The sequence below is a fragment of the Lycium ferocissimum genome, chromosome 12 (genome assembly GCF_029784015.1).
Source record: "Lycium ferocissimum isolate CSIRO_LF1 chromosome 12, AGI_CSIRO_Lferr_CH_V1, whole genome shotgun sequence".
Classification (NCBI taxonomy): domain Eukaryota; kingdom Viridiplantae; phylum Streptophyta; class Magnoliopsida; order Solanales; family Solanaceae; genus Lycium; species Lycium ferocissimum.
In genome coordinates this window covers 62,099-70,524 of record NC_081353.1, presented here as the reverse complement: position 1 = coordinate 70,524, position 8,426 = coordinate 62,099, and the positions used below count along the sequence as shown (strand labels likewise).

Below are 8,426 nucleotides of genomic sequence, written 5' to 3'. Positions count from 1 at the left end.
AATTAACTTAGAAGTATTATGTGCACGATTGACTGGATTTTGGCCAATTGATTCAAGTCTGTAACATTTTCTTTCTTAATGTCCATAAATTTGCAGTGTAATAAATTCAGAAAGATGAACAACTTAGTCGTAATTGGGAAGACACTACTAAAAAACTTGGCAAAAATCGACGAACAAAAACCTACGGAAAAATTCCGTCGGTTTTTCGACAATTTTTTAAAATCTTTTTTTTTTTAAGAAAACCGACGGATTGCGTCGGTTATTTTTCCCGCAAAAATGCGCGAAAAATATAATTATTTTTTATATTATTTTCTATCCGTCGGTTTTTTATTTTTATTTTTTATATTAAAAAACCGACGGAGTTCGTCGGCTTTTAGCAAAAAAACAGCATAAATTAAATCAATGTAAGTATTTGATCAAAGAATATGAGTGGTCTAATGGTAGAGCCCTTTAATCTTTTATATACCCGGCTCGATTCCAAGTAGCTAGATGATGCAAAGTGTTTTGTAGCCAAGGAGAGATGGTTGGCATTCCACGAATAGAAATGTTGTAAAGGAAATTCTATCATCAGGCATTTCATTGTTTTATTTTCAACAAAAAAAAAAAACCGACAGAGTGTTTTGTAGCCAAGGAGAGATGGTTGGCATTCCACGAATAGAAATGTTGTAAAGGAAATTCTATCATCAGGCATTTCATTGTTTTATTTTCAACAAAAAAAAAAATCGACAATGTACCCGATTAAAAGCCGACGTAACGTAAACCGACTTGACGATATTTGCCTGTTTTTAAGCAGTGATATATACTAACATAGATAAATGATAAAGAAGACTTTGACAGTGAAGCAGAAGATGATGCAAAGTGTTTTGTAGCCAAGGAGAGATGGTTGGCATTCCACGAATAGAAATGTTGTAAAGGAAATTCTATCATCAGACATTAATTAGCTGATTTTTGCTTTCATTGTCATTATTCTCAAAGCATTTAACAACCAAAAGTTTTGGTTTAGTAGGCGTTTGGCCATAAGAATTATTCACTTTATTCCGGAATTTTTTTTCACTTTTCAAATATACACACTTAATTCCGAATACAACTAAGTCAGTATTCTGTGATATTCGAATACCAAAAACTCAAAAAACTTATTTTTCAAAAAAATTTACTTTTTTCACTTTTTTACAACTACATTTCACCAAAAACTACAATTTCAAAAACTATGGCCAACTCCAACTCCAAAATTCCAAAAAAAGTGATTTTTTTTTTTATTTCTATGGACAAATGGGACCTTAAAGTTTTGAAAAATTATATCAGTATATAATTATACTTTCTTCTGGACATAATTACTTGATCGAAAAAGAAAAACAAAGAATCAAATTTAATTAAGTTTCAAGATCGAAATTGAAAAAGAAACGATCAAAATAGTCCTTGACGTATAGTGGTTGGACTATTTTGGTCAGTGGCATGTACCACTTAATGAATATAGTCTAGTATATGCATATAAAAGGTGAATATTTTTAGTCCTAACCCATAAACTTAAACACTTCGTACTCTAAAAATATTGTTAAATTTAACGGTTAAACTGATAAACTTAGCTTCACCGAAGATTTGTGAATCTGATTCCAATCACTTCAAGAATCTTTTTTGAAATCTTCTAATAGCATGTTTGGCCAAGCTTCTAAAATCAGCTTATTTTTAAAAATACTTTCTAAAAAAGCAAATTTAGCGAAAAACAGTTTGTGTTTGGCCAATTAATTAAAAAAACACTTTTAAGCAGCAATTAGTGTTTGACCAAGCTTTTAAAAAGTGCTTCTATTTGTATTTTTCTCAAAAAATGCTTTTAAGCAAAAAATTTTTTTTTATACTGCTTACTAAACTTCTAAAAATATTATTTTAAAAGATTTTTAAAAAAATACTTTTAATATTAAAAGTTTGTGTTTGGACAATTAATTTAAAAAGTACTTTTGTCTGAAGAATTAGTGTGAACAAGCATTTAAAAAGTGCTTCTATGTGTATTTTCTCAAAAATACTTTTCAAAAAAGTGTTTTTGGCAAAAGCCTATTTTTTTTTAACTTCGAAAATCGTCATATTCTCAAAAAGACTTATTTTCTCCCAAAAAGTCAATTAAACACCTCACTTTTTTTCAAATAAACACTTATCAAAAAATAAATACTTCTGAGGGGAAAAAGTTTCAAATGTTTATTCAAAAATAAAGTCCAACCGCTATACATTAAGAATCATTTTCTTGAAATTAAAACAAGTGCGAAAATTTCATTTTCGCTCTAAAAATTTTGAGGTTAATTTACTGATACTCCTAACGGACATCTTTTATTATCCAAATTTTCTTTTTTCTTATGTTAAGTAGAATGACATTCATAATAAAGCGATTCTTTTGTCAAATATGTTGTTCCCAATGCTCTTGTACATCACTACATCAGCCATTATAGAAAAATTAGGCGAAATTGAACAATCTTTTGATACAGAAAAATTTACTGAATTTCCGTAATATCATTTTCTCTACTACTTTCGAAAATATCCCTATTCATAGATCCGAAATATACATCTATGAATTGATCGTTTTTTTATCCAATCCGCGAATAAAGACAAATCCCTTATGATACACCCAGATCCGGCTAGGCCATTGATAGAGTGAGTACAAATTTGACATTTTTTTTTTTTTTGGGTTATAAAAAGTAGTTTAATAAGACGCAACAAAATAAAAGTTAAACGACCATTCATGACATTACAGGCAACAGGACTTCCAATATATGAAACTGATATCTATGATTATCCAAGTCTCTAGCAGAAAAATACAATCCAAATGCTACTGATAAAGAAAAACACACAACCACTTTATTAATTATTACTGATGCATAACATTATACAACTCCATGACATGTTTGGTACCAAAGGGGCCAGCCTGTATGATTTTCACCAATGTTTGATCATGGTTTCTTCAAGTTTTAGGCCTGCTGTAAAAATATAGTGAAATGTCTCAGCAGCTATATATAAAAATTCTCAAACCAAAAAAAGCAAAAGAAATCGTGTTCTATTATAAAACAGGTACCAGAAACCGATCCTTGTAGTATTCAACCAGTTTCTTCGGATCCAGGACTTTTGTCTGCTTGTAACAATCAAGCTTGTTCACTTCCTGCGAAATGTTTATAAAACACAATTAAGAAGACAGCTCCGTGCATATCCCTCGTTCACACAGGGTTCGGGATAATCAAGGACCGCAGCCTGAGGTCTGCAATGTAGGCACCCTACCATGACGCACAATAATTGACAGTTCGAACCTTTTATCTATAAAGCACACAAAAACAACTTTCCAGTTGCTTCAAGGCTTCTACACATTATAAAGGAGAAATTACACACGAAAAATACAAAACAAGTGGTTCAATCGCTATTAGTTACAACTTTACACTCTTAATTATAATTCTATTTATCTAAGGCACCAATCAGCTAGCCTTGAAGTTTAACCTATTACCAAAAGAATAAAAGGTAGCTTTTCTTAACACTTCATCACAGATATTGGGAGTTTAGTTGCATCTTTACACTTGATTATAATATTATCTATCTAATGCGCCTACCAGTTGTAGCCTTGGAGTTTAACCTATCAACAAAAGAAAGAAAAGCCATTCTTTCTTAACAGTTTCTAGCAGTAGCCTCTACGCTTTACAAATGAACATTCCACGATACAACTTTTCATACAAGTAAAATTTTGTTTAAGATTAAAACTCTGTACAAAACCAACAACATACCCAGTGTGAAGACTAATACTCTGTATATAATATTAATCATACCTCGATCCATTTGGCTAGTTTTGGCCTCCCAGATGTGATGTCGTAGTTAAACACCTCTTTCAAGAAAATTTGGAACCTTTCGATGAACGGAACATATGCTATGTCAACCTAGCACAATGGAGTTTCCATTTCAGTACACTACTATGAAATTTAAATTTGGGAAAACAAAAAACATCCACACTGCTCTGTACTCGTTCTCGAGTATGTTTTATGGCAAACAAAATAAATAAAGTAAATGACCTGACTGAATTCATGACCAAGGAAGAAAGGTCCATCGTCAAATTTGTGGAGAGCCTTTTCTAGGTAATCGAATTGTGCTCCTGGTACAAGTGTGAATACCGTTTACATGAGAAATATTTAACAAAGAAAACATACTGAGTTTCCAAGAAAAAAGCTCAAAACTCACCAGCCAGTGTCTGTGCATCTCTTTTGAATGATCCGTATACTTCTGGGACAAACGTGTTACTATAAGCTATCAATTCTTCAGCAAATTTCCGCTTTTCAGGATCCTGCAGCAATTTGCTATAATTATTATCAATTTACAAATTATGATTTTCCTAGACAGACAGGCAAAGAATGAACTTTTGCAACTTACATCCGGCAAAAGTGATGGTCCTTCAAAGTTACTATCAATATATTTAATCAGATCCAAACTCTCTCCGATCACTTTGTTGTCGTGCTCTAATGAGGGAACCTGCAAGGGGTAGAATAAAAAAATTGCAAGAAGCAAAAGAAAATGCTCTCATGAAAATTTAAACTTTCACTTGCGTCAAAGTCCTTCTATAAAAGCTTATGTGCCAACTGGATGATAGATAAAACTAGAGCGATTATGCACTGGCTTAGTCAATAATCACTGAATTCGGAAAGGAATAGCGAACCTTTTTCAAAAATTCATGTACATTTTCTTCAATAGTTTTCATACAATTTAACGAGGCCAAATGCCTTGTGTCAAAATCTTAGCTCAAGATTTTCGCTTGGTGTGCTTAAGTGAATTGGGAGAGTGAAAATGAATGTTGTTTGTGTGGAAGAACTACCTTATTTGGGGCGTAAACTTTTTCCTTTTACCAAGCAGGCCTGTTCTGAAGATCAATTGGAGCTAACTTAATCTTGTCCTGCAAACCCTGCAATTCAAAAATGTTTGAAAATTTATATAGGTAATCAGGTCAATTGCCAGGTGTAAGAACACATCAACTAAAAAAATTCAAGATGGATATATATTAGTTCCAATTTGGAATAATAAAAGGCATCAATAAGATCAACATTTCCAAGTAGCACTCCTTTTTTAACCCCATAATTTTTACACCAAACATGGATATGTGTGTGAAAACTCATTAAAGTTTTAACTAATATTAAAATCTAAACCCATAATTTTAAGAGTATATAATAAGTTCAATGCTAAGAACCTTAAATGTTAACCTATCAATTTACCCTTGGATCAAGGAGCCGGGAAAACATAATTTCAATGTAATAGCATGGAGAATGAGTCTTGACACAAGAGTAAAGTTGTTTCTTTGGTGACCTTTAGGTCACCGGTTTAAAAGCGTGAAAAAAGCCTCCTCGAAGAAATGCAAATGCAGGATGCATAAAATATTTGCCATTTTACCCCGAGCCCAGCACTAGCTGGATAACACTTATGCACAGGTCCAATATTCATATTAGACAGAATGAAGCAGTACATAGGGAGTTGTTTGGTTTAGAGACAAGTTATGTAAGGATTCTTATGTTACCTTCTACCCCACATAAAATAATGCATAGATTCCTGCATAACTTATGCATGTATTAGTTAAGCAGGCAACGAAAATGCTTAACTAAACAATATATTATACAACGCTGAAGGTAACCGAGCATTAATTATACAAATGTAGAGTTTTATGCATGTATATAACATCTTAATAGTTAATAGTGCAACCAAACGAGGACTAAATTTAGAAAGAGCAAAATCGAACATAAACCCGTACTTAGCCAGATTAAGAACCAGTAGTAAAAAGGCGAACCTTAACATTCCTGGTAATCCAGGCACGCTGAGCAAAGGGGCACTGATAATTGATGTACAACCTTCAGAGAAGACAATAAACTCAGATCACAATCTTCACCTCAGATAAATAACAACGTAACATCGACAAAGAATACATTTTTCTTAAGCCAGACAATAAAGAAATTAAAGAAAGGTAATAAAACCTGGTAGTTCCATCGAAGAGAGACGGGGTTGGGAAGTAGAATCAAGAGCTGGTGGTAGAACTTCTTGAACACTTCTGTAAAATAAAAGAAAACCCCATCAACATCCATATCAATAGCAAGCTGAAAAAATCTAACTTACATACAACATACATATACAACCATCACTGAATCTAAAATATTTGTGCTGGTGAGAGATAGTAGATACTCCACGAAACTAATAACATTAGTTAGCTCGGACACGGATTATTGTAAAAAGATAATACTAATAATTAACGAAGGAGATTAAACTGAACCGTTCAGTTGAACTTAGCACCACCTATAAGTCTCTAACTAGGCAACCCCTTACCCCCTCTTTGGATGGTTGTTTCCCGTGGTTCATTATTCTTAAATTATATTATATTCTATGATGATGTAAACCCGTAGTAATTTTGTGATTATATAACCAAGAAAAAGCTTAATTTTTGTACCCACGGATTTGGTGATTTTGGTGTGATTACTAATTTCATTTAGTAACACTAAACCACAACAAACGATATCTATCCAAATATTGTATTCTTTTTTTTTTTTTAATGGGAACGGGAACCCTTCTAATGCTATGCTAGCGCGGTACTTAGATTTCAGCATGCGATAGCTAATGAACCACGGAGAGAGGAATAAGACTAGGCAACTCGTGCGTCGATTTCGACGGAAAGCCAATCTCCCATGTTGTCGTAAGTCGTCGTAGGTAAGGGTTTCAAATTTGAGCATCCATTACGAGTGCCCCACGTTCAATGTTAATTGGCCTCGCGCGCGGGTCTTCCAAATATTGTATTCATTAATACATTATAATACAATACAATAAGATACTGTACAATACAAATACTATACTGTAACGACCATCCTAACATAGGGTTAGGTAATGTATCGCCAATTACTTTTGTGACAACTTTTTTAATCACTACTTAATATATAAATATAAGTCCTTTTAAAACCTTAGCGTAACTCAACCCAAGAGGTCATTCCTCCCTTAAATCACTCATGCCCTGGGTGGACATCTAAAACGTGATCAATTTACTATTAGGCAATATTAAAAATAAAAAAATAAACCTTGGACCTAACTCTCCTTATCCTTTTTAATTAACTATTTGGAACAAATTAATTAAGCACAGGTGATGATAAAAAATAGGAAGGTAATTAAGACTTACGTGGCAGCCATTGATGCTGATTTTTCTGCTATGAACGAAATATACTGGAAGCGTAAATTGATGAGTATTAGAAATTGACAATTGGAATTTGAGAGCTTTATATAGGATACGAGAATTTGTGGGTAAAAAAAAATACTCCTCTGTTTGATTTATATGAACAATTTTAACGACCAGATGTAAAATAAATAACCTCTTTCACAATTAAATCAATTTCTTTATGAAATAATTTACGATCACACAAATATTAAGCACTTTTTCAACCACAAATTTAAAAAATCTTCATATATCGTCTTTCGATCAAATAAAGATTCACATAAATTAAAACGGAGGGATTCAAGACTTATTTTGAACCATAAATTTCAAAAATCTTCATATATCGTGCTCAATCAAATAGATTCACATAAATTAAAACGGAGGGATTCAAGACTTATTTTGAACCATAAATTTCAAAAATCTTCATATATCGTGTTCATCAAATAGATTATAAATTAAAACGGAGGATTCAAAAGACTTATTTTGAACCACAAATTTCAAAAGTCTTTATATATCGTGTTCAGTCAAATAGATTCACATAAATTAAAACGGAGGGAGTATATAGGATACGAGAATGATGTGTGAGCAGAGCAGTGACGAACTTACGAGAATATGGAGGAGTTTTAATGTGTCTAAAGGTCTATGATAAGAGAAATGACGATGAGCTGCATTGGCGACTGATATGTATGAAGGTTTCTGGAATTGGAAATGAACGGTGAGGATGAGTGCAACGAAGAGGATCTTTGAGAGTTATCGAATAGGCTTATGTCATTCTTTCGGTAGCTAGATGCGTTAGATCGTCTTTTTATCAAGTTTGATTGACCAAATCGTAATTTTGAGAAATTTCAAAGGGCATGATTCATGAATGTATATAGACGCTTTGTGAATACAATACCTACATTCACAATGTTGTCGTTGGGTGGAGGTTGGGGAGGTGGGACACCTGCCCTCATTATGAAGGTGGCTTCGTTTGACTGCGCAATGAAGTTGTGTATTTGTTGATATGTAGTTCATACATATGGTCAAATAAAAAAAAAATAGTAAATCTTGACTTGTGATGAACTTATGGCATCAAATTTAGCAAAATTCATAATTTTAAGCTTCTTTAATATTCTAACTGTGATTAGGCCGGACCAAATGATGATCTTTCCTCGCCTCATATTTAATAATCCACTTTTTTTTTACACGCCTTTTAAAAATTCATAAATAAAAGTGTATTTTTAAGAAATTAATTAAAAAT

At 32.6% G+C, this 8,426-nt stretch overlaps 1 pseudogene; it reads right to left on the bottom strand.

Annotated features, from left to right (window-relative positions):
* Positions 1-2,691: 2,691 nt before the first annotated feature.
* The window catches only part of LOC132040908 (glutathione S-transferase L3-like), a 9,188-nt pseudogene continuing 3,453 nt past the window's right edge, over positions 2,692-8,426 (bottom strand).